At 36.7% G+C, this 26257-nt stretch overlaps 1 long non-coding RNA gene and 1 pseudogene across 1 annotated transcript; one reads left to right on the top strand and one right to left on the bottom strand.

Annotated features, from left to right (window-relative positions):
- Positions 1-7108: 7108 nt before the first annotated feature.
- Positions 7109-7774, bottom strand: LOC120270145. Its single transcript, XR_005539577.1, has 3 exons — positions 7706-7774; positions 7554-7602; positions 7109-7158 (listed from the first exon to the last, which is right to left on the bottom strand). It is a non-coding gene; the product is annotated as an uncharacterized LOC120270145 (long non-coding RNA).
- A 14697-nt stretch (positions 7775-22471) lies between these two features.
- LOC120270858 lies at positions 22472-25547 on the top strand (annotated as a pseudogene).
- Positions 25548-26257: the final 710 nt, after the last annotated feature.

Here is a 26257-nt window from a genome sequence, read left to right as displayed (position 1 = left end):
AATTTATAATATTGTAAAAAAATAATGATTTTTAAAGCAAAATAGACCTAATTTTAAAAAAAAATTATATTTGAAGGAGTATTATATAAATTCACAATAAAGGACATCATGGAATCTGGATGATGGGCGTTAAATCGGGATGCGAGTTTGGCGCAGCCGGATCCGGACAAAAACGCGCTCATGGCGAAAACCTTAGAAAATTGTATGACCGAATTTCTGACTCCGCTTCTTGTCACGCTATCGCCACGCGCGTCACTTCGAAAGTGGTATCAGTGGTGCATGGGCCCCACATCACTATTTATAACCGCAAATTGCTTTTAAGTGACGTACTGTGACGACGAGTGTCTTGGTGTATTTTGATGAGGCAGAATTCCACCCTACCGTGACTTATAAAATGATCTTTTGATTCTTATAGGGCCCACCAACGAAATATCAAAGTTGTTTGTTTTTTCTAAACAATTTTTAATGTCAAGTGTTATATGTAGGGTTTTTTTTTTAATATTAAAAAAAGGAGACGCTTTGTTTTCAAAAGTTTAATTTTTAAAATAAAATAAATAAAAATTTTAACGAGTCATTAAGAAATTTTTAGTTTTTTTAAAAGTTATATAGGAAAAATAAAAATCAATTTATATTATTTTACGCTTTTATAAAATATAAATTCCATATTAGAAATACGACAGTCAAACTCTGTACCGGTCTACGTAAATTATTATGAAGTTGGCGGGCCTAACCTCGCCGCACTTTGGGCTTAGTAATTATTACGTAGATAGGGCGATCAAACCTGTATCGACGAAAGTCTGAATTAGACTGTACCGGTGAGTTTAGTAAGCAAAGTAAGATGGTGGGTCAAACTTGGTCATTGGTCTGTAACTACAACAAAGTAATCAAACATGTACCAGTCAGTATTTACTACAATGTAGGACGGTCAAACCTCCAGGAGTACATATGGGGACCTTTGATTTGGAAGCAATGCTAGCACAAGAATTCCGAGTACTCTTATTGTCAGATGCTGTAATACATTGCTGGGAGCAATGTCATATGGAGATCTACATGTAGGCATGTGGATTTTGAAGCATCACGATGTCAGCGACCGCAATTAAGCCATTACCGCTTATCGCTCATCGTGAATTCTGCGGAATACAAGGTCATCGAGCGGATCCGAGCGCACTTTAGGTAAACGCAAGTCATATGGTGATAGATGTAATCGAGGGTTCACGAACTCCTAAGCAGTAAGCATAGCATGCTATGCTGAAATTACAAAGTACTACTGGGTCCTCACGCCGTGCGCATCGGTAATGATCTCCTAAGATCATTTGACGTTGTATCTCAAACATGATTTATTAAAAACATACAAGACTACCAGTCCAACAACAGCCAAGCATCAATGTATTTGGTCGATAGCTGAGATCAGTGAATCGATATACACTACACAATGACATTTAGACGGCTGGGAAGTTTCGCATTTAGTAATTGGAAGGAGTCCTATAACGAATTACCAAGATGGCGCATGCATCGTGCCATAATAGTTCGTTGCCTTAGGACAATAGTTGATCTCTCTTGAGACCCAAATGCCGGCATACGCCGAGGGATCTTTACCTTGTGATGCGGATACTCATATTTTCAGAGAGCTCGTTGAGCTTCCCTCGCATGTGTGGAAGCTTTCTCAAATAAGTGCCATGCAAACCAATCATGTCCAGTATAGACGGCACACATATTTATGGAAAATACAAGTAGTATCGATGACGGTCGCACAAGACGGTAAATAAAATATCTCACCGATTGCCTTTGCCATCATGAAAGAGAGCCGTCATTGGTCGATGAACTTTCTTTCGCAACTTACATTCTAGTCGTAACACCACAAGAGGGAATATGCTTTGATATCCGATCGTCAGTGGAATCTATTAAACGGCCAGCATATGCGTAGGCGCTGATGAGAGTGCTCGTATGTACCATGTTTACTATATCCGACATATCTCACGATTTCTGCGCCATTTTAGAAAACATAGAACGGATAGTTGTTAATATTGCGTTACAAGTTTAATAATCTAAGTTTTATCATTGTTATTAATTGTTGAAATTATCTTAATTTTATAGGTTGATTGGTCATGAGGCTATTTGAAATCATTCAAGATTTTAACTCATCAAGTACATATCGACAATGACGCGAGGTGATGAGGATGGTTGGATAACATACCGCGAGAAGTGGGCCCAAGCCTTCAGTAAAGAAGAGCGAAGGTATGGTCACATGACAACCAACCTCGCGTAATGTGTTAATTCGGCTTAAGGGAATAAGAAACCCTTCCCATAATCAGCCTAAGTTGCTGTCAACGTATCGACTTTGGCCGAGTTGTTTCAGAGGATAGGTAGCTGTACAAGCTCGTGATCGACGTCCCTTATCTTCTCAAAATCAACGATGAAGGCAATCCAAGAAAAATCAACAAGCAAAGATCCAAAAGATTTTATGTTTGTCGTTTTATTCGACCGTGAAGAGAAGTCTTTATGGTAGATGAGATGTCACCCCCGCAATGTGGTGGTATAGCCTGAGTTATCGATCAATCTAAGAGCACACGGTGCAATTGCGTGTACTTTTGAGACACTCATATTTTCCATGTCGCCATGTCGTTCCACGTATGCACGCATATCTGCTCTTACATTGGGAGGAAGATGTTGACAACGTATAGGCTTTTAGGGCGCTTTTAATGTATTGTGAAGAGTTCGAAACCATTATCAACAATGGATATTAGAACCTTTATAATGGTCCGCCTACATTATGATGTTACGATTACAAGACTGAATGACAAGATGACCAAAATGTACAAGGATTCACAACAAGATGGATATTAGGGAAGGTGTAGCCAAAACGCTGTGGTTTATAAGCCGCGAAATGAACGACATAGTCATTAAAATCGGGTCTCTAGTATAGCCGGTCCAAGTAGCTGGACCGAAAATGTAGTCTAAAATGTCTCTTTGTTGTAAATGTTTTATGATGTAAGATTTCCATATATTTATAACATGCAATGACTTATCATTAAAAACTTTGTTTAAGCCTATGAAGAAAAAATAAATACAAAACACATACACACACACACAAAACATAGAACACCAACATAGTAGACAACATCTACGCAGCACATAGTGAAGACGACATCTACTATAATGAGCCTAGTCCAGCGCCTACGACGCCATCCTTAGTAAAACATTAAGCAGATGGATATCTCGCTGTGTAGTCCTCGTGGGCCTAAAGTCTCGTGGCTCACTCGGTACGCGTGGATCATCACGGACGATTCATTCGAATCATGATCACGAGTTGGAGTGTTTAGGTTCTGCAACAACAGTATGAAGAGCTCTGGCGAGATTCCTACCTTGTTGCCGAAATGGAGTTGAGTGGCTGATCGTTGCTCGCTCCATAGGTGGATGAGGTTGATACTCAAACATATTCCGCAAAGTCCATCCCGAAATCAATCGAGTATTTGGTGGCTCAAATGGGAGGAAATTCAGTGGAGATGAGATGCTCATAACGTTGATATCATCCGATAGAATGAAAATGATTGGAAAATCCCCTCATATTGTGGTTGATGAGGAATATGTGCATCATCATGTTCGCCCAAGAACTACGCCACGACTTCTCTCGTCATAAGAGGACTTGGTGGTGGCTCATTTGACACGCTGCGAGGAAACGTCTCGGAGTGGCATTGGAAGAGTGCTTTTCTCTAAATACGAGGATCCAACAGGTCCTGATCCGTCGACTAAAATAGTATGGTGTTAGTGGTAGACCATTCATATTCAACTGAGATTGCATTGTTCTTGGCAAAAACATGAAGGGTGAGAGGTAACGGATGCTCTATCTCTCAAAAGATCCGATCCATCTCCCTGCATTAGCGCCCCTAACTGGTGGCCGCCCGCCATGAAGATCATGATCGTGGTTGGTCCAATGAACCGAGCAAGCTTGGATACACCTTGGTGAGTGAGCTTTTCAAAATTGTCTCTACAGCTCAATTAGTTTGGTGCCACTCAACAACATCTCTAAGCAAATCAATGATGTAAACGCGGTCTACAAAGGTCTGTTCATAAAAATGTCGAGTGCTACTTATGCTATTATGTCGTCTACATCATAAGGCCACCATACAAATTTTTCAAAGTTGTTTACCAAATTAGCAATGATTATTAATACCTAAAATATGTGCATGTATTATCAATTTTTTCAAATACATACCTATTGCATCTCTACAATCCAATAACTCGCTCAGTATACTTTCACATTGTGCTTGTTGCTACTACTATCGTCACCACTTCAATGTGGCACACCTAAAAATGAGAATAAATTACAACTCAATTTATTATAATTGAGTATAAAAATGAATTATCAATTTAATATGTTCTCACCTACGGGCTAGAGGAAAGGATTTGATAGAAAGGGTTTGAAGGGATATATTTGAGATCCTGTACTATGCCCATGATTGAAGTAATATCATCGATCCACTGATATAAGTGATCTTCCTCTAAGATTTAGAATGAGTCACCGGAGATACCCCAAGTGTGTGGGTAAGAGAAAGTGGCCATTGGGCAATCGAGAAGGTTCTTATTTACTTTTTGTGAGGATGGGTGTGAGAGTTGTACTCGCTTTTATTCCCCCTTTTTAGTGGATTTTTATTTCCGAGATCCCCGTACATAGGCAAGTGTTGTGCTGAACCCGGGTCACCACTTTTGTGCCTCCTTAATTTCTCTTTGATTTGTGTGTGATTGTGTGAGTGTTTGTATGAGGGATTGAGTGAATTCTAAACCCACAATACACTAACCGACTAACATATATCTTTTTATGTACATAATATTAATTTTGTCTCCTAGGTGAGTAAGAGTCTTGCACGTGGCACTCGCACTTTTTAGCAATGTGATTGTTCACCATCATTAGTTTATTTTATGCATGCTTATTCTTTATTGGAAATCTTTAAGCAAACTATGTTCTTTAAGTTGACATTATTGAAAGTTACCTTGAACTAAATGCAGGGCTGAATAAGTCATAGAGAAAACCGTCGTGGTACACACACTATTTTTATGAGATCCTACTACATGTTATAATTTCATTAGTTAAAAATTTTTTATCAATATTTTAAATTATATATCTATTTGGCTTACAATCATTAAAACAACTAGAGTAATATTTCATTATTTAAATTATATTTTATGAGATCCTGCCAAAATCACGGCTAAACTATGAAATAAATAAATAAATCACAATTAGTATATAGGACTAACACAACTATTATCACAAATAATGGTAACTTCTTCTTTAATAGATGCTACATTAATCACTTTTCTCATTTTTACTTTGTCACTCCGCTCTCTCTTTTCAGAAATATGCATTCCTTTTCATGTGACCCATCTTCTTACAATGAAAGCACTTAATATTTTTCCCGTTCTCTAATTTCCCTATGAGTGTATCCCTTTTGCCATGACCTTGAGGATATTTGTTTTTACTTCTTCCTCATCTTTCATGCTGTTAAAAAACTAGTACCTTAGAGAAGAATTCATCTTTTTCTTTTCTTCTAGCTTCTTCACTCAGTAGACTTATTTTTACCATCTCCATTGTTGGCTTTCTTCCAAGTGTTACACTACTAATGTTTTAAAGCTCTCGAGCAAGGAAGAGTAGCAATGCTTGCAACTTATCATCAAGAGGCATTTTGATTGTAGTTGATTGGTTCACCAAGCATTGGAAATCACTAGTGTGCTCAATCATACTTCTCTTATGACTGTACTTCAAATTCACAAGTCTTTTGATGGTTGTGGCTTTGTTCTTGTAGGTGTTTACATATATATATATATATATATATATATATATATATATATATATATATATATATATATATATGGCTTTTACTTTCTTTCAAAGTTCATCAATCTTCACTTTTTTAGAGATAAGATGGAAAATGCTAATATTATCCCATTGCATAACTATAGAGGCAATTTTCATTTGCAATAATTTCCCTTTATCATTACTTGTCTTTTTTTTTACTTTGCCTTTTCTATAATAGATTTAAATAGTTTTTTAATAATTAATAAGTCTTGCAATTTGCTCTTCCAAATAGCGAAGTGTCAGAGCCCGAACCCGACCTCTATGGACCAGGATGCTGACAAACCAGCATGACACCCTACAAGGTCGAAAACCAAGTAGGCATACAAGGCCCTCAAAACCCCGAAAAATTAATCAAATGGGATTATGAGCTTGGGAGCCCAGTAAGTAACCACTAAAAATATCATGATCACAAAATGTCCAATAATCTTTAAAAACATACAAAATGTAATATAATGAAATAAATATCAAAATGAACCCATAAATCAGAAATGGTTCAAAACAGATTTAATTTATCAAAATAACGAGCATATAAGTCCCCCAAAACAACTAATGCCAAAACAAAATATCATAACTCATTTATTTAAACTCGATGACTCGAGTCGGATTTCGTAACTCATAGGTTTACCATCGCTGACCCGAGCCGAATATCGAAGCCGCTATTCTTCACCGACGGAACAGTGCTAAACTATAGTTTTTATGTCGGCAGTACGTGATCGACACGGTCGATGTTTAACCCCATGGTGATGAGTTATTGCATTGTTAATTGGGGACTCACTGATTTCTATACAAAAATATATATCTATACATCAAAAATTATTGTCAACGCAGAAACAGTGAAATTTTGTGATCCCATTTTCTATCAAAAAGTATTCCAATTATATCAAATAATCTATTATTAACTAATGTAATAATCCACACACAAATAATATTAAATATGGAAATAACCCACTAAAAACAAAAATATCATTTCCCAAGAATTCAAATAAATTCAATTAATCATGAATTAAACAAATAAACTAATTAAACAAATATACTAATTCAAAAAATATATATATATATACACACACCATGAATCCGTATTTTCCTAAAGTAAAAAAATAATAATAATAAAAAATAACTAAAATGATATAGAAATGTTTATTTTCTAAACAATAAAATCCAAATTAACAAAATGATTATATAAACCATTATCGAAAATCAGAATTTGCATATACATATATTTACAGATTTATATGTGGTTTACTTACCTGGAGATCCCAAAAATCTAACTCCCACTCGAAGACAAGATCAATCCTTCTTGAACAACCCTAAAAGCATAATCAAAATCTAATAGTTCAAAACAATAATTTAACACAACCCAAAACATGGATCAAAACCTATGCCAAAATTTAAAGACTCACTTTCTACTCTATCTAATACTAAACATCTAATCACAAGATAACTTAGCCCGTACCATAGCCAAAAATCATGTTTCAAGGGAAATGACATTTCAACAAACACCTTGTGGGCATAACCAAAACTAAGCAATTAGCCAAGTAGACAAATAAGACACATGCTATTCAATACAAACTAATATCCTTTACTAGCAAAGCAAAAAAAGAACTAAAAAATATAATATGCTAGTATCATCTCTTTTTACCTACAAGCTAGGCAACCTAATTGGCAAGAACAAGAAAAAAAAAATTTCAAACAAAAGGCTTACAAGGTTGGATGGCGAAAATTAGACAGACAACAAGCCCTTGAGGCCGCTCCTAGCTCCATGGCATGCAAGGGAAAAAGTCTATGATTTTCATCAGCTCACCAAGCAAGGGAGGCACAAAGGAAGATAGATGAAGTTTTTGACCGCCGAATCACCTTTTTGAAGCTCCACACCCAAGGCGATGGCATAGCTAATGGTGAGGTTGACGGTGAGGCTAAGAAATAGGGAGTTCCGGTTAGTGAAGAAACAAATGGAAGGGAAGGCTCATGGCTTTTAGGAAAGAAGATATAGGGGTTTCATCGGGCTAAAGAATGGGAAAAATAAAAAGCAACTGCTTTTTGTTTTCCTTATTTAATGGAGGTGGGGGTTTTTATTTAAGATAGGTGGGGTCCACGATGAAGTCTTTTTACTTTGCCTTTTTTTATAATAGATATAAATAGTTTTTTTTTAATATTTAACAAGTCTTGCATTTTGCTCTTTTAAATAGCGTAAGTAGAAGAAGTCAGGTTTATCATCCCACATGAACCTTTTTCTTCCATCTCGTCACACAAGATGTGGCCTTTAACTAACCTATACCACTCATGAACGAGTGTGTGTTAAAGCCCATGTAACTCTCGCAAATTGGGGCTTGATGAATATGTTAGGAACTAAGAAAAAAGGCAAGAATAGAAGAAAAACAGAAAAAACAGATTTACGTGGTTCACCCAAAACTAGGGTTACGCCCACGACTACCTGATTTTCGATGATTTTCTCTCCCTCAAAAATAACTTTTTTACAAGGATGAATATATATATATATATATATATATATATAAGAGGGGAGAAAAAAAAAACCCTATTACAATGGAAATTTCTAAAATACCCCCTCACAAATTTCCAAATAACACAAGGGTGTTTAATATAATCGAGCTCCACACAACTCAACAATCTCCCACTTGAGACCCGATCTCATCCAAGTTCTCAAGCTTCAAATCTTCAAAGAAACACAATCGAACAACAGATCGCTGACAAACCCTTCTAATCATCGGTGCTCAAACCAATCGAAACTTTGCATAGCTTCGGCTTTGTCAACAATAACTACCTTGGTTAACATATCAGCTGGATTTTCACTGCCTGGAATCTTCTCAAGAGCCAACACTTTATCTTCTAATAAAGTCCGAATGAAATGATACCTTAACTGTATATGCTTGGTTCTTGAATGAAATGCTGAATTCCTAGCAAGATGAATGGCACTTTGGTTGTCGCTGTACAAAATACTATTCTCCTGCCTCTTTCCCAATTCTGCCAAAAAATTTTGTAACCAGATCATCTCCTTGCTAGCTTCTGTAACAGCAACATACTCTGCTTCTGTTGTAGAAAGAGCAACAACTTTCTCAGAATTGAGAAATCCAACTAACTCGCAGTTGTCATTCAATGTATAGATATACCTCGTAGTACTCTTCCTCGTTATCTCGTATCTCCAAAGAAAATCAAGATCTACATAACCCCTCAAGTTTCAAACTTGCACCGTGAAACAAATACATATATCCGATGAGCCCTTCAAATATCTTAGAATCCACTTAACCGCTTCCCCAATGCTCGCTTTTCCAGGCCTACTCATGAATCTACTCACAACTCCCATCTGCATGTGCAATGTCCCGGCCTTGTACACACCATAGCATACATCAAGCTGCCAATAGCTGAAGCATAGGGCACCTTCCTCATGTAATCCTCTTCTTCTTTTGTCTTCGGTGACTGTTCTTTTGCTCGGCTTTTAAAAATGACTTCCCAAGGGTGTGCTTTACAGATTTGGCTTCATTCATATTGAATCGCTAAGAACTTTCTTCACATACTCCGATCTGTGAGATCTTCAATATACCATTAGCCTTATCTCTAATGATTCTCATACCAAGGATTTGATTTGCAGCTCCCAAATCCTTCATTGCAAACTGTTTTGACAATTGTTTCTTCAAATAATTGATCTCCTCAATGCTAGACCCTGCAATGAGCATATCATCTACATACACCATTAAGATGATATAGGAATTGTCAAAAAACTTGATATAGCAACAATGATCAGCTTCACATCTCTTGAACTCAATTTCATGCATAAAACTATCAAATTTCTTGTACCACTGTCTTGGAGCTTGTTTCAGGCCATACAAGCTCTTTCTCAGTTTGCAGACTTGATTCCCTTGCCCCTGAACAACAAACCCTTCTGGTTGAAGCATGTAAATGTCTTCATCCAAGTCACCATGAAGAAACGCTGTCTTCACATCTAACTGCTCAAGATGTAAATTCTCTGCAGCTACAATTCCAAGCACCAGTCTAATCGTTGATATCTTCACAACTGGAGAAAATATCTCTATGTAGTCAATACCCTCCTTCTGTTGGAACCCTTTAACTACTAATCTGGCCTTGTATCGTTTGCTACCATCATGCTCATTCTTTATTCTGTATACCCACTTGTTGTGCAAAGCCTTCTTAGTTGTTGGCAACTCAGTCAGTTCCCATGTTTGATTCCTCAACAAGGAATCCATCTCATCCTTCATGGCTAACTCCCACTTGCTTGAATTCTTATCTTGCAAAGCTTCATTATAACATTCTGGTTCACCACCATCAGTCAACAGGAGATAATTTAGTGATGGTGAATAACGTTGAGGAGATCTAATGTTCCTGGAGGATCTGCGAACTTCAGCTACTGGTGTACTATGATCAACCTGTGAATCTGCAATCTCCTTATCTTCTTCACTCATTTTCTGAATAGTACTTTTCACCAATTCATCTAAGTTGACAACCTCAGATTTCTTTTGATCTGTGACATCTGACAGTACGGTTGACCTGTCCTTGTACATAGCCCGTTCATTGAATATCACATTTCGCTTCGATGATTTTTTTCCTGCTTTTGTTCATCCCAAAACCTATAACCAAATTTCTCATCACCATATCCAATGAAAAACATTTTTTTAGACTTTGCATCAAGTTTACTTTCGAGCATTAGAATCAATGTGAACATAAGATACACACCAAAAAAACTTTTTAGATATGAAAACTTCACTTCTTTACCGCCTCCAAACCTCCTCGAGAATTCTAAACTCTATAGGAACCCGACGCCCTCGATTTATTAGGTAAGCAGCAGTGCTAACAGATCAGCCCAAAAAACTTTTGGTAACCCAAAGCATGTAGCCTCATACACCTAGCACGCTCATTGAGAGTTCTGTTCATGCGCCTCGCCACACCATTCCGCTGTGGTGTTCCGAGAATAGTCTTCTCCATCTTAATTCCTTCCGTAGCACAATACTCACCGAACCCTCCATCTCGCGTACTCCCTCCATTATCCGATCTTAAGCATTTTTACTTTCAAACCTGTTCGTCTCAACCATGGCTCTCCACTTTTTAAAAGTCTCAAATAAATCTGATTTATTTTTCAAAAAATAAACCCACATCTTTCTGCTTAAGTCATCAATAAAAGTTACATAGTACCTTGAACCTCCAAGTGATGCAATCGGTGAAGGTCCCCATAAATCACTGTGCACTAATTCTAATTTTTTTCACCTTCGAGTCCCGCGCTTTTCAAGAATCTCACCCTTCTCTGCTTTCCTAAGATGCAACTTTCACACATATCAAAATCAATAGACTTTATTTCTGGTAGCTTTCCTCTTGACATCAACATCTTCAATCCTTTCTCACTCATGTGACCAAGCCTGCAATGCCATAGGTTTGCATCAATACTTGCTTCAGTAACTGCAACTGTATCTTTTGGACATGAGGTCATATATAGAGTGCCAGTTTTTTTTCCACGAGCCAATACTCTGGCTCCCTTTGTAACCTTCCAGGTACCACCAGCAAACAGGATTGCATGTCCTTCATCATCAAGCTGTCCAACAGAAATCAGATTCCTCCTCAAGTCTGGAATATGCCGAACCTTCTCCAATGACCAGATGGATCCATCGGGTGATGATATCCTGACTTCTCCCACACCTACAACATCCAAGGCTGAACCATCAGCCAAATATACCTTCCCAAAATCACCTGTAGTGTAATTTTGTAGGATATCTCGGTGTTGAGTGGTATGAAATGAAGCTCCTGAGTCCAAAACCCAATCATCAAGTGGGCTATCTATTGCAAGAAGTAATGCATCATGTATCTCTTCTCATTACAAGATTCGCGTAATCATCTTCATTCTTCTTTTTAGGGTTTTTTTGCATTGGTTCCCCTGAAAATGACCTATTTTTTTCCACAATTCCCAAAGATTGTATGTAATCGGCTCGATCTAGATTTACTGCTTTTGATTGAAATTTCGGATTTTTGATCTACCCCGATTTGAGCTTTTGTTAATATTTCTACCTCTTGTCTCAAGATTTAGGGGCGAGCCGGATCCCCGAAGTTTCACCTCGCATCTCTTTTGCGAATCTCCTCACCAAAACTAGATCTCGTATATTATTGTACTTGAGCTTTTTCCTTTTCCCATAGAATTGCTTCATCGCCATCCTCATTGCTTCCCAACTGTTTCGGCAAAAGAAGCCGTAAGCGATCGTAGCATCGAACCTCATCATCAAAATCAATTTCTCTGCATCGACAATTGATTTGTGATAGTGTTGAGGTCATTCAGGATGTTGTGCTACTGATGCGTTCTCTGCCATCTTCAAATTGAACAATTTCTTCATCAGATACACCTTGTTATTTGCCGACGGCTTTTCATACATACTAGACAACGCCTTCATCAGATCTGCTGTGGTCTTCTCCTTCACAACATTATGTGCAACAGACCTTGACAGAGTTAATCTGATAACTCCCAGTACCTGTCTGTCAAGAAGAACCCAATCCTCAGCCTTCATCGTCTCTGGTTTTATCCCCAAAAGAGGTAGATGTAATTTCTTTGCATGCAGATAATCTTCAATCTGCATCCTCCAATACGCGAAGTCTGTGCCATCAAACTTTTCTACTCCAGATGCCTTTCCTACTTCCTCTGCCATTGCTCCCACTCAAAAAACAAAAAAACCTTGCTCTGGTACCAGTTGTTAGGAACTAAGAAAAAAGGCAAGAATAGAAGAAAAAACACGCATTTACGTGGTTCACCCTCAAAAACTAGGGTTACGTCCACGGCCGCCAGCTGATTTCAGTATTTTCTTCTCCCTCAAAATAACTTCTTTTTACAAGGATGAATATATATATATATATATATATATAAGAGGGGGGAAACAGAAAAAAAAAACCCTATTACAATGGAAATTTCTAAAATACCCCCTCACAAATTTCCAAATAACACAAGGGGTGTTTAATATAATCAGGCTCCACACAACTCAACAGAATATGCCTTTCAATTCAGGCTTGCTTAGACCTATGTATCTCACTGTACATCAACATGAACATGACCTCCAACATGATTATGCTCAAGCTCATGTATCTCTGTATATCAACACAACCTGCAATATTGGCATGTTTAGGCCCATGTATATATATATTAGAATAACTACAAACGAGTGCAAACTTTCTGTCTTTATGCTAAAATAAGATGTCCAACAAATGTTAACAAAATAAATCAACCACACAAATCAAGACACCAATTTAATGGAATACCTCTTCAATTGAGAGGTGGAAAAACTACATGACCCATAAGCCAAGAGAACACCAAATTGAGGCTAAATGATAAATTAAGCTTGGTAATGAGGAGTAACTTTCAAGAATTCACCATCTAATTTAAGCAAAATTCAACATGATTTCACCATTCAATCGCCTTGCCAATGCTCAAAACTCGTCTCTCTCTCCCTCTCTCTCTCTCTCATCTTGTCAATGCTCAAAATCCCCAGTGCCCATTTTTCTAACCCCAAATCCCATTTGCTATTTGTTTTTGATTATGGGCTTGAAGCCCTCATATTCTAAGCCACTAAGGATTGCTCACTTGAGGAAAGTGAATGGAATTGAAGAAAGGGAGGGATGTGTCATTTCTCTAAAGAGGTTGATTCAAGTGTTCATTTTGGAGTAAGTTTCACTTTTCAAAAGCTTTTATTTTCCTATTTTTAGTGTTCACTTGACAAAAAATAAGATTAATTTAAAAATAAGTTTTATATAATGTTTATTTCTACAAAAGTAAATGAAGTAAATAATAATAATAATAATAATAATAATAATAATAATGTTTGAAAAAAAATATATAATATAGAATTTTAAAAAAAATTCAATTTTTTTTATTTAAATAAAATTTTATTTCACTTTATATGGTAATTAGTGATAACAACGGGCATGGTCAAGCTTTGGCATACAAGTTTTTTATTTAATCCAATTCAATCTTTTGAATAAAAAAATTGAATAATATGGTTGCACAGTTTGAGTCAGAAACATGGAAGAGCTTTTATTTTTTAAATTGAAAAAATTACTTGATCTGAGATGGGAATGGCATAAGAGAGTGGCCTAAATAATCTGTGATCCTAAATATTAATAGCCAATGACCTATGATCTTATTAAAATCAATCTTCCATTTAATAAAGATTAAGTAAAATAATTTCTGTACGGATTATCACTTGTGAATCACATCATCAATCTGACCTGGATTGTCATGTTACAGAAAGATGATGACTCACTTAACCTTTAGCCTTCCACGTCATCACTGCCTTCTTTCTTCTTCATTCAAGAGTTCAAGGGATAGAGAGTTCCACCTTTCCCAATTCATCAAGTCATTGTGAATATGAATGGGTGATCATTGGAAGAAAAGCTTTGTTTTTGTGGGTGAGATGAATTAAGCCAAGTGTAGTAGAGCCTACGATGTCCAATAAGTACAACTTTTTGTTTATATCATTGTTAATTATTCTGTGTTATCTATGTGCTATGAACTTGGGTAACCATTTTTATATATTTTAAAGTTCGGTGACTGAAGTGATAATTAGGCAAAGTTGGGTGCCAAAAGAGAAGCATAATTTTATGACATTGGCAATTAATGTATCATCAAAACTAAGAAACCAAACCTAATACATTACATATATTCTAAAATATGATTGGAACTCAAAACACCTGCACTTTTCTCAATTCAATCCCCACCTCAATAGGGAATAACCTTCTCTAATTCATCAACAAATACTAATAAAATGACACATAGTACACCGCATACTACTACATCAAATTCTAGGCATTGTTTCTTCTTCCTTCAAACACAAAAGTATCACAGTAGGCAATTGCACCTAGAAGTTTAAGCAATCATACCTAAACAATCCATGCAAATGAACTTTTAGAAGTTCGAGCAATCACACTTTGCATGAACAAAGCAATCACACCATCCAAAATAGAATAAAGAAAATATATTCATTCATTAGAATAACGTCCATATCCCAATTAGTTGGAGATAGCTACTGCAGCTTTGTTATACATAGCTCACTAGTAAGACATTCCTAGCTCAGCTCTCTCTGAGACCCTTGAACAAAAATGGTTATATTGTTCCTCTATTGATCAAGAATTTCTATCTTTGGGAAGAAACATGATCATCTAATAAAAAGGGTTTTGATTTATTTAAATGAATGATTTGAACCTCTATTGATTCTAACAATTGATTGCAGAGTTGATTATTTGCACCTTTCAATTCATAGATGCAGATCTCAAACCTATTAATGGGGGATATCCAGGATACGATTCATGTAACATGAGAAAGATTTTTTCCATTCTTTAGCCATAAAGATATGTGGCTAAGAAAAGAGGCTTGGTAAGTGGAATAGAATTGGCTGGGTGGTGAAGTCATGGAAACACTCGTTTATTTCATATTTTGGACCTTAGCTTCATGGAACAATATACTACCGCTAAAACATGAAAAAATTGAAATTTTATATTAAAACATTATGCATGGATGATATGAAACTGCTATCGTTCATTCATTCATATATAAGTTTATGGAGAAACGGTGTGATCAGAAGTGCGAGATGAAGGTTTTTAGGAAAAACACTATAGCAACCACGCTTTGGGGCACTACTCATCGTAGTCATCGTAGCATTGGGAGTAAAGTTATGAAACCAAACTTTATCCACAGAGAATCACAACGTGAAGCACGGGCGTGAACTTGTCATCGCAGCACTACTACTGTAGCTCTAACACTGTAGAAAACGTATTGTAGCACGAACACTATAATCTTCTACTATAGCACAGAAGAAAAATTCTGAGACTAAATTATCCTGAGATAATCATGGCGTGAAAGCACGCCCTGCGTCTTGCAACTCGTAGTACCTTCACTGTAGCATTAGAAGAAAATTCAGGTTATGGAATAAACACGGTCCAAGCATAACCACTGTAGCAAACCGTGCTTCCTCTGAATTTTCTGGATCTTCTTACTCTTCCCACTTTGAGTACAAACTTGTATTTAATCAACTCTATAGAAGTAGCAAAATGATAACAAGACTCAAAGACACACGATTTAGCGTAGAAAAACCCCTTCAATCAAGGGGTGAAAAACCACGGGACCCTAAGGCCACTTAACAATCATTTCCATTATGTCAACAAAGGATTACAAGAGTTCTTTCTAGCTCAATAAAGGATTACAAGCCCTATGGCCAACAACATTCATGAAGAGAGTATTAATGATACAAACATCATCATCATCATCATCATCATCATCATCACCATCATCATCATCATCACCATCATTATCACCATGGATAACAAACAAACATCAAGTAATGATCAAAGGAAAGATCAAACCTAACCAATAGGTATAGTTGCTTGCAAGGGTCCTCCACCCAGAATTTGAGTAAGATCCGACGTTGTATCGCCGTCCTATCTTCTTGCCCTATTTCACACATTTCCTTTTTATTTACTTGGTTTTCTATTGATAGCTCTCTCTCTCTCTCTCTCTCTCTCTCTCTCTCTCTCTCTCTCTCTCAATGCAATGATCATCACACACATCTCTCATCTAAACAAATGAGAGTTTTGAACTCCATGTGAAATTCCAATCATACCCTTATAAGTTATACTGTTGACATAACTTCATTTTTAAACCATGGGCTTGAGCCTATTTATTCATCCAACCCACCAAATGGGTTGGACTCAACAATAAGTCCCTCATAAAGATATCTATCTCTACCTTTCATAGATTGGATACCTCATCCAATAAAATCTTGAATACAAATAAATTTGATGACCAAGTAAGCCCAATAGAACTTGACTAAAATTCAAGACTTGTTGATCAACTCAAACTTATTGTAAAATTGAGCAACCTAACCAAATTTGGCGTGCTCCTTCAAACTATAAATTAAAATTACCAAGGACCCTCCAAGACTTGACACTAAAATTCATTGAAAACAATAATTTTAAATTAATAAGACTTGAATGTTCATTTCCCAATGAAATTAAATTGAATAAAATATAAACATTCACTCAAAATCAAATTATATATTTACAGTAATATATAAGAAAACACAAAATAAATAAATTAAAAGATATTCACGATCCCTAATCACCTCTTCTACAATTCAAGGCGGAATAATAAATCTTGAATTTAGATGCTTATAGGAATAGATGGAGAGTAGAGATAAAGAGTTACAATCGTTGAGATCAAGAGTTAGGAAAGCTAAGCTATGGTGTTGATAGTGTAATTGAGAATGGGGATGGGGAAATCAAGATATGGAGTTAGGAGAGATCTGTATGAGGAGAGAGATCGGGTAAGTAAAATCATGATGTCAAGAGAGTTCAATGGAGTTATTTAAGTGGGAGAAACTCAATTTTTAAAGGGTATGTTTCACTGGTGGCCACAAATGTTTCATCATTATAACATTCTGGCCACAAATGTTTTTTTTATAACATTGTGGCCACAAATATTTCATCATTATAACGCAGTGGCCACAAAGGCTTCTTAATTACATGGATCATGTGTTTGGTGACCACATCATCAACTTCGCCGGAAATAGCCCCCAAACATACCAATGTGGCCATCAGTGCAACCGGAGAATAGTTTTGTGCCCGCAATGTTACAAAAAAATATTTGTGGCCATACCATTATAATGATAAAACATTTATGGCCATCAGTGAAACTTACCCAGTTTTTATATGGCGGTCACTTCACCCACTTCAATGATGGAAGTCTTGAAGTTCTAGGGTTTTTGGTGAGCTTAATCTTCAACTCTAATGGCTAATTTGAAGATCCTCGGTCGTTTGTGAGGTATTGGACGACTGCAGCTGTGTCACTCTCTAGCATGGCGGCATCATCATCATCGTCCTCTCCGTCTTCTCCTCAAGGAAACTCCGGCTCGATGAGTTTGCTGATATGCTCCAAAGCTTCATAGAGTTCCTCACTGGGTTTTTTGAGCATCTCCCTTTCATGATTGATCATTAGATCCCTTTCCAATCCAACTTTTTGGTTTATTTAGTGGAATTTATTTTTATAGTGTCTGATGCATGAGATGCCAGAAATTTGGTATGATAATTTCTCACTACTTTAGATTTATAGGTGTGATTATATTCCGTTCTAGCCAGTATGTTAAAATAATTATGTATAAATCAGAGAGTTCCTCCGTAATAATTTTAGATTTTGATACTGTTATTGCAAGCATGTATTTAGGATATGATGGTGTAGGAACACATTTACAAGAAGATTTCATCGCTTTTTTTGTATATGTCTCATCATATCAAAGACTCCATTCTATTATGACTCTTTGCTCTTGTTGCTTCAAATATTTTTTTGTTTGGAAGTGCTTTTTGAGAGATCCCACGTAACATGAAAGAAGATGACGCAGGCAACCAGGCATCTGGCCTTTCGGTTCTGATATATATATATATATATATATTAACTCTTCCTTTCTACCAGGAAATTGATAAAAATTAAATAAACTCCCCATCATCTCTTCTCACCATCGTCTTCTCCATTGACTTCGAGGATCGAGTAAAGTTAAGAAGAGATAGAGAAAGAGAGACAGAAAGGACGATAAGAAGATGACGAGGGAAAAGCAAGGCTTTGGCGTGGAGCATCAGCGAGGGCTTTGGTGGAAATGACGGCGGGCGGCGGTGACGGCGTGCGGCGGTGGGCGACAAGGAGCGGGATGGCTGACTGAAGATGAGGGGAAAAGGAGATATTAGGGCTTCGTATTTTGTTTTTTATTTTAATACTTAAATTGCTGACTAGGAGAGATAGTGATGGTCGCCACATCATTCACAGTGAGGAATTCGGACGATTTCTTCGGACGATATAGCATTACTCTAACTTTATTGCTAGAGTAGAGTGCAAAACGCATTTGGAACACATAAAGAGTGTTTGTGAAATTACAAAGTATGAAGTTTTATTTTATTTTATTTTTTTGTCAATAATAATAAAATCCTGATCTCGGTGACAGTGGAATAAAGAAATTCATGATATGATTGTTTCTTGCTTTGATTTTTTTATAGGGGTTGTTCAACAAATATGAAAAGAGACCCAAATTTTTAATCCATATATTGCAAAAATTTCCATTATAGTAAAAAAAATATTTTTAATTTATTTAATTCTTAGAATAAATTTTGTGCTAAGATTATGCATCTCAAACACTGAGAGTTGGATGTTTGAAGTCTAAAAGCTCTTAGGAATTGTTCTTGAATTTATAAGTCTATTTGCAGAATTATTGATGTTTTAAGATTTTATTTTTTTGGGGTAATGGAGGTGTTTATTCTTATCAAAGTAATTTTGGTGTCTTGATAACATAAAAATCAACGGGCTATTGGTACATAGTCCCCCTTACGTAAGGTTCTCATTTCGGAAAAACCCGGGATCAAAACCTATGCAAGGTGAAGGCATGGTTTGTTGAGTTTGTGGACGCGCTCTCCACATTAGTGCAAGTCCTTGACTATAAAAAATAATATTTTTATTTATTTAAGGAAAAATTATTTTTTACCCTCTAACAGTTTCAAAAATTCCCAGACAACCTCTTTGATTTTTGAATTTGCCGGACAGTCTTTCCTTTTTTGTTTCACTTCATTTTTTCCCCTTCAGCTCATTCCGTCTAGTTTATTTAATTGAATTTCATTTTTACCCTCGGCAATAGTGGGGGAAACACATCATCTTATTTAAAATGACCCAGTTTTTCCCCATCTTTTCAAATATTTTTTGAAAGACCTTGAGGCTCACCGCGCATCTCTAGTGGGCTTCGACCATTTTCATCACCACCTTCTGTTGCTATGGGCTCTTTGGGTTCGTCTTCTGGTTTGACGACGGAGTCGGTGGGAAAGGCTCAGTCTTGAAGAGGAAGAGGCCGGCGAGAATCGATATACTGATGGGGGATGTGCTGTGCTTTATTTAGAGAACCAAAAAAATGGACAGGCGGAAAGAGGATGAGGAAGGGGAGGGTATTCGGTGTTTTGTAAGAGAGGAAGGAACGATTTAGGACTTATGTCGATCCCCTTGGAGATTCTTAATTGGTATGTGTGTGTGTGTTTTTTTAATTCATATTCATCCGATTTATGTCGATTCTTTTTGTATGGATAAATTTGAAATTGTTAGAATGTTTATCATGGGGTTGATTGTTGGGAGCACGTTGCTTAAACACAAACCAGGTCTGATAAATGAAAACAAGATAATTTAAACAAAAATAATTATTGTTAAACAGAAATCAAGACTGTTAAATGGAAACACGTTACCTTAAATAGAAACCAGAATTATTAAACAGAAATTAGATAACTTAAACAAAAAACTATTGTTAAACGTAAAAAGCGTATTCGCAAACAGAAACTAAAACTATTAAACAAAAACTAGTAAACTTAATTAGATACCCATTAACATATAATGTAAAAATATTGAAACCCAACAAATTAAAAGTAAAACATTTAACAATGTGCTCTAAAGTAATTGGATAAACAGTAACCGAGACTGTTAAACGAAAACGTGTTAGCTTCAACAAAAACCCAGATTGATAAACGGAAATAAAATAACTTAAACAATAACAACTATTGTTAAACATAAAAACGTTAAAAATTTATCTTTATGTTTAATGTACTTCTAATTTCGGAGGGAAATATTGATTGGAATCTGCATGATTTAAAGGAGTATTGGTAAAACAGTCTAAAGTTTATAGAACAAGAATTAATCCATGGTAAAATAGTCTAGAGATTGATCCATATATCCATAAAAAGATGGTTCTTTTACATTCTAATTCCCTAAAGTTCTTATTTTAAGATATTTTCTTTTAAATATTATTTTAAGCATTTATTAAAAAAGAACAATTGAATTTGAGTTTAATTTTAATTTTAATTTTTAATCCAATAATTTCTAAAGAGTCTTGGGATATAAATTAGTCGGAATATAATGTATTATTGTATTAGCAGCTTAACTTAGTCTGTTTCCGCTTAATAGTGTATGTTTGTGTGTAACTAACCCAGTTTTCGCTTAAGTAACCCAGTTTCTGCTTAAAATTGTATGTTTGTGTTAAACACTGGAACTTAAACATGAACCAATATTATTAAACAATAACAAATTTTTTTAAACAGAAAATACCTAAGTTACACGAAAACACGTATATTTAAACAGAAACATACCTTAATCTCAAGTTTTCTCCTCAACCACAATCTTAGGGCTTTCAATTGCTTCATCACTACCCTTCTCTGCATCCATACTCTCGGATTCCTTGGCATCTCTAACCATACCAACCTCCAAGTTTTCTCCTAATTATCTTTGCCTATTTTCTCCGCAAATACATTCTCCTCTCCTTTGTCTCTTCAACCAAAAACTTAGTATGATTCCCCAATTTCTCACCCTCCTCGCTCTTCTCCTTCTTCTTTTCCAATGCCACCAGCTCCTCAACCTCTCCAACGATCTCCATGACCTCTTTCTCCTCATCCCCAACACCAGCAGAGCTTGTCTACGAATCCAACTCTCCACCATCGGCTAAGGTTGCATCAACGGAGCCCTCCAAAGGGTTCTCCGGCTTCAAACTATTGATATTTGTGTTTGTCGTTCATTGCTGCCGAGAAAATGAAACAACAGGGCAAACACCCACAGATCCAAGAAACGACTGAGGTCCGCTCCGGCGATGGTGCACTTTCGTCGAACTCCCACGCTGTTGCCGGTGGATCTAGGTGTCTCTGTCGTGACTTCGATATCCAGATCGGATCTGCCAACTCAACCCGAGATCTCACAGATTCTGAATGGAACGAGCAGACAGGCCAAAAGAGGACAACCAGTTTAGAAAAATGACCTTTCTTACAAGTAGATAAAGGCCCGTAGAAAAGAAAAAGATTACGCTAGTAGATGAAGGTCATTGTTGTCAAAAAAAAATTCCCAACCGACTCCGTTTAGGCACTTTAATGACTTCAAAGGTTTAAAAATAAGTGAAGGAAAAAAGAGGGTTTTTTTGGAGATACCAAAATTAAAGAGGAGAAAATGTACATAAACAAAACTTTCAGGGGGTATTTGGGAATTGACACTTTATTTAATCATAACAAATATCATCTACATAAGGGGACATTAGCAATTTCAACTTTAATAGAGGGATAAGTGTAAATTTTCTCTTCTTAAAGATTTTATATTAATTTTATAAATTTATAAGGTTATCCCAGCAATTATGCTACTGCAGACTAGTCACACGTGGCAGGAATTTATAGGATCAATAAAAAAGCATCTATGTTTGAATCTTAACAGCTGATGTTACATCCATGCAGAGATCCACACGTGCGTGAACTTGAACACCAGTTTTGCGAGTTCCCCAAACCACACCGGAAAACTCACTCTTTAATCTCACCTCCAATAAAATACCGCCACGTCATAAATCAAGAAAAATAATAAAAGACAGCACCCAAAATATGACGCCAACCTTATCTTGTTCTAATCGGATGCTTCCTCGACAATCGTGTCCCTGCGGAACAACATTGTACTTCTTTCTCCTCTTCATGCCACCAATCATTTTCGGCCACGTGTCCACGTCGTTTAAGCGGCAACGTGGAATCTTTTCTTTTTCTCTCTCAAACCCTAAAAAAAGAAGAAAAAAAAAATTCGAAAAACGAGCTAAAAAAATCAAAATGGGAAAGCTCCTCTGCGACTCCGGCGCCTGCGCGGAGGCGTTGACTCCGTCGCCGTCGCCGGCGCCGCTCGGGTGGTCGGATCTGGATCCGGTGCCAGTCGCCGCCGCGTCGCCGGATCCTGCGCCGTGGGATGGTGTCCGAGGACTTGAGGACCAGCAGCGGCGTCACCTTAGCCGGATCCACGCGCGTGGTGTGCTGTGGAAGAACCCTAGCGAGGGATCGGCTGCGGTGGCGGTGGGGTTTAGGCTGGAGCACGGCGGGGAAGTGGAGGCGGATGGGAATTGCTTGTTTACGGCGGCGAGGTCGGCGATGGGTGGGAAGGTGGGGGGCGAGGGAGTTGAGGCAGAGGACGGTGGGGAGATTCCTTGAGGATTATCGGAGGGATGATGGGGTGGGGAGGAGGGTGGTGGATGCGGCGATTCGGCACTTGTATTTGCCGGATCTGAGGGTTGGGTGGGGTATCCATGTTGTTCAGGAGGTGAAGCTGCTTGCTAAGAAGGCGGATCGCTCGGGGCTTGATGCGGCTATTCAGGAGCTCGTAGATCTGGGCCTTCAGAGGTATATTCCCTTGATTTGTCTTTGTTTTTTCCTCCATTTATTCATCTTGCTTTCAATTTCTCAGGGATTCTGTGCTCAAGTTTATTGTGATGCCTATTTTCTAGGGTTTTGCTTCCTTGTCTGCCAGCATTTTTGTTCTTTAGGCAATATTTGCATAGTTGTTGGAATGATGGATTATAGTTTAAATTTTTTTGGTGCTAGGAATTGAATTCTATTAATTTTTTTTTTTTAATTTTTTTTTGGGGAATGTTACATGGTTTGCAATAATTAAGGATTATTTAGTTTGAACTTTTGGTGCAGGGAATTGAATTATGTTATTTTATATATTTGGAATATTGCATTATTTGTGAGAATGATGAGTTTTTAGTTTAAAATGTTGGTGCTAGAAATTGATTTCTGTTATTTCATGTTTTTGGAATATTACATGATTTGCAAGAATGTTGAATTTTTAGTTTGAAGTTTGGGTGATAAAATGGATGCTATAGGTCATGAAAGTGCTAGAACTGAACTACTATGCTAGAGCTGTACTAGAATTTTGTGTGAAATATTTGATGCATGAGGTGCTTATATAGGTTGTTTTTGTTGTTTGATGGAATATTTTTAATGGTGGAAGAGAAGTGGCAGCAGAGTCAATTTACAAAGAGCGCTGTATGGTTGTGGATGATGGTGAGAGTTGGGGAAAGTATATGTCCATCTCTGGTGTGCCTGAAGATGAGTATGATATTATTACTTTGCAATACACAGAGGAGGGGTTGCTGACAGTGGATGAGAACAGAGATGGCCGTGCTGCAGCTTTTGGGGATGATATTGCAATTGAGAGCCTGGCGACCGAGTTTAAGCGTGAAGTATATGTGGTGAGACTTTGATTATGTTGCTTAAGAAATCTTGTTGGCTGGCTATGAACTTTTCATAACTTTATGACCTTGTAGATAATGCATTTGTCGTATTTCCTAAATATAACATGGAATCTTAACTTTATTTCCTTAATTACCTGTTCAATCTTCTACCACCGTCTCTTATTTGGGTCACACATTCTTCACTCAAGTATAATGTACATTCAAACTGATATTCTGGTTGATTCCTTGTCTGTGACAAGAAGGGCTGGTACTACATTGAAGATGACCCTACAAATCTTTAATTAATTTTTATGGTTGATTATCCTATTCTGATTTGCTACATCCTTTTCAGGTTCAAGCCCATGGTTCAGATGCAATGGTTGATGAAGAAAACTGTGTCTTTTTTCTTCCGCACCGCCCCAGGGGTCAAATTTGTGAAGCCCCAATTTTCCTCTTCATGAAAGGGACTGGTATAGAGTTCTGCAGTTTAGTATATTGAAGCAGTTACATTTAGGCCAATATTATTACTGTTTTTTTCCTTAATCGGTTGCGTTCACCTGTGTTTCTTGCCTGGAAAAATCTTTTGGTTGATGTTACCTATTTTCGACAATCTCACTTCCTAACCTGGTTAGAGTTTGTTTGGTTCCAATTTTCATTCAATTAAATGTTGTGACCACATGATCCTGTTTTAACTTTTGCGTATTGACTCTGTACTTGCATTAGTTCATGGTACTTATGCTATGCTTATTTATTTTGTTACCATTTATTGGATGGGCTATAAGCCAAAGTACTATAAAATCCTACTTGCCTTTTTAACTTTTAATCAGCTATTTGTTTTGAGCTTAATCACGGTGTCAATAATTTTTTTAGTAATTCATTACTTTTGTCACATGGATTTTGTGACCTCTGAATACAATAACATTAATCACCTGCCACTTGGGCATAAATCCAGAATCCTTCCTTGGCTTTTGTTCTTTATTTGTTTTTAATACCCTCTTTTCCTTCTATTTAATTTAGTAAAGCATAATTCTTTTGAAAGTGATCTATTATGTGGTCTATATTGATTGATGATTATTCATCGGGATGAGTTAAAATGGATCCTATGCAAATTTTTTAGTTATTTAATTTTATTTATTTTTCTGTCTTTGGTAATGGAGAAGTATTGCTTTTTTGGTTTGCATTTACAGGATGGTGTGGTGCTGGAGGAGACCATTATGAGCCTTTGATGGCCACTCCAATTCCTCTTATCTCCCAGGAGAAAGCTGCTGTTGTACTTTGAGGGTGTGTTGGCCCACAGTTTTGTGGCTTAAGAGGCTGACTGGATGTTGTTGTGTTGCAACTTTGAAGTTATGCATTCTATCTTTTAGAATGGAAGAAATGTTTATTGTTTAGTTCCTAATTATTAACAGATTCGATTTGAATCAAGACTGACTAACTGTTTTTGTGCCAACCATTTTCTGCAGACCTTTCCATGCCTTGTGGCATTGAAGGGGCGAATTCTGAGTCATTAGGTAGATACCTTCTTTTATGTTCATTTTCCTTGTAAATGGGGGTCAATCATTTTTTGGTTGCACCCTCAGTTTTGTATCTCCTTATATTATTATCAGTGCTTGATTTGATGATAGAGTTGTATCCTTGTGGTGTATTTGAAATGAAGTTTTGCCATTTTTGAACGATAAATTTGTTTGGTCTTTATTAAGAAAAAACTTTTTGATTCAGTGCCATATAAGTTGAATATGGTGTGGGATAATGGAGTGCATTGTTGGATATTCCTAATTGGTATTTTCTCCTATATTCAATGCTTGAATTGATGACGCTGTTGTATCATTTTCTCATATTTGTAATGAAATTTTGCAATTTTTAAATGATGAATTTGTTCCGTCTTGAATGGAATTGTATCCAATTCTTTCTCACAATAACAAGATTTTGATTCTGTGCCATATAAGTTAAACATGCAGTGCATTGTGAAATTTCCTTTTTAGGTATTTCCTTTAATATTCAGTCTTCAGTTCCTGATTTGATGATAGAGTTGCATCTTTTTAACGTATTTTGAAATGTTGTTTTGCATATTCCCATATTAAGTCTGCTTCTTATATACATTTGGCATGTTTGAAATGAAATTTTGCTGGTGACGAGGTAGAAATGGCAATGCGAGATATTGCAATTTGATGATACTCTGATGCTGGTGTAATCAAGAATTGAAATTTGAAATTGTTTGTATTACAGTATGAACAAGAGCTAACTCATTGAAAAGCCGATCTCAAATACATCGTTTTCATCATGCAAGCAAAACAGGTTCATGTTTTCTATTTCAGTTCATGAAATCGTATTTGAGCTATTCTCAACCATGATGAGGTGATTACCTAAGTAGATCACAACAGAG

This window comes from Dioscorea cayenensis, chromosome 10, assembly GCF_009730915.1.
Source record: "Dioscorea cayenensis subsp. rotundata cultivar TDr96_F1 chromosome 10, TDr96_F1_v2_PseudoChromosome.rev07_lg8_w22 25.fasta, whole genome shotgun sequence".
Taxonomy (NCBI): Eukaryota; Viridiplantae; Streptophyta; class Magnoliopsida; order Dioscoreales; family Dioscoreaceae; genus Dioscorea; species Dioscorea cayenensis.
This window is presented reverse-complemented; position numbering and strand designations above follow the sequence as displayed.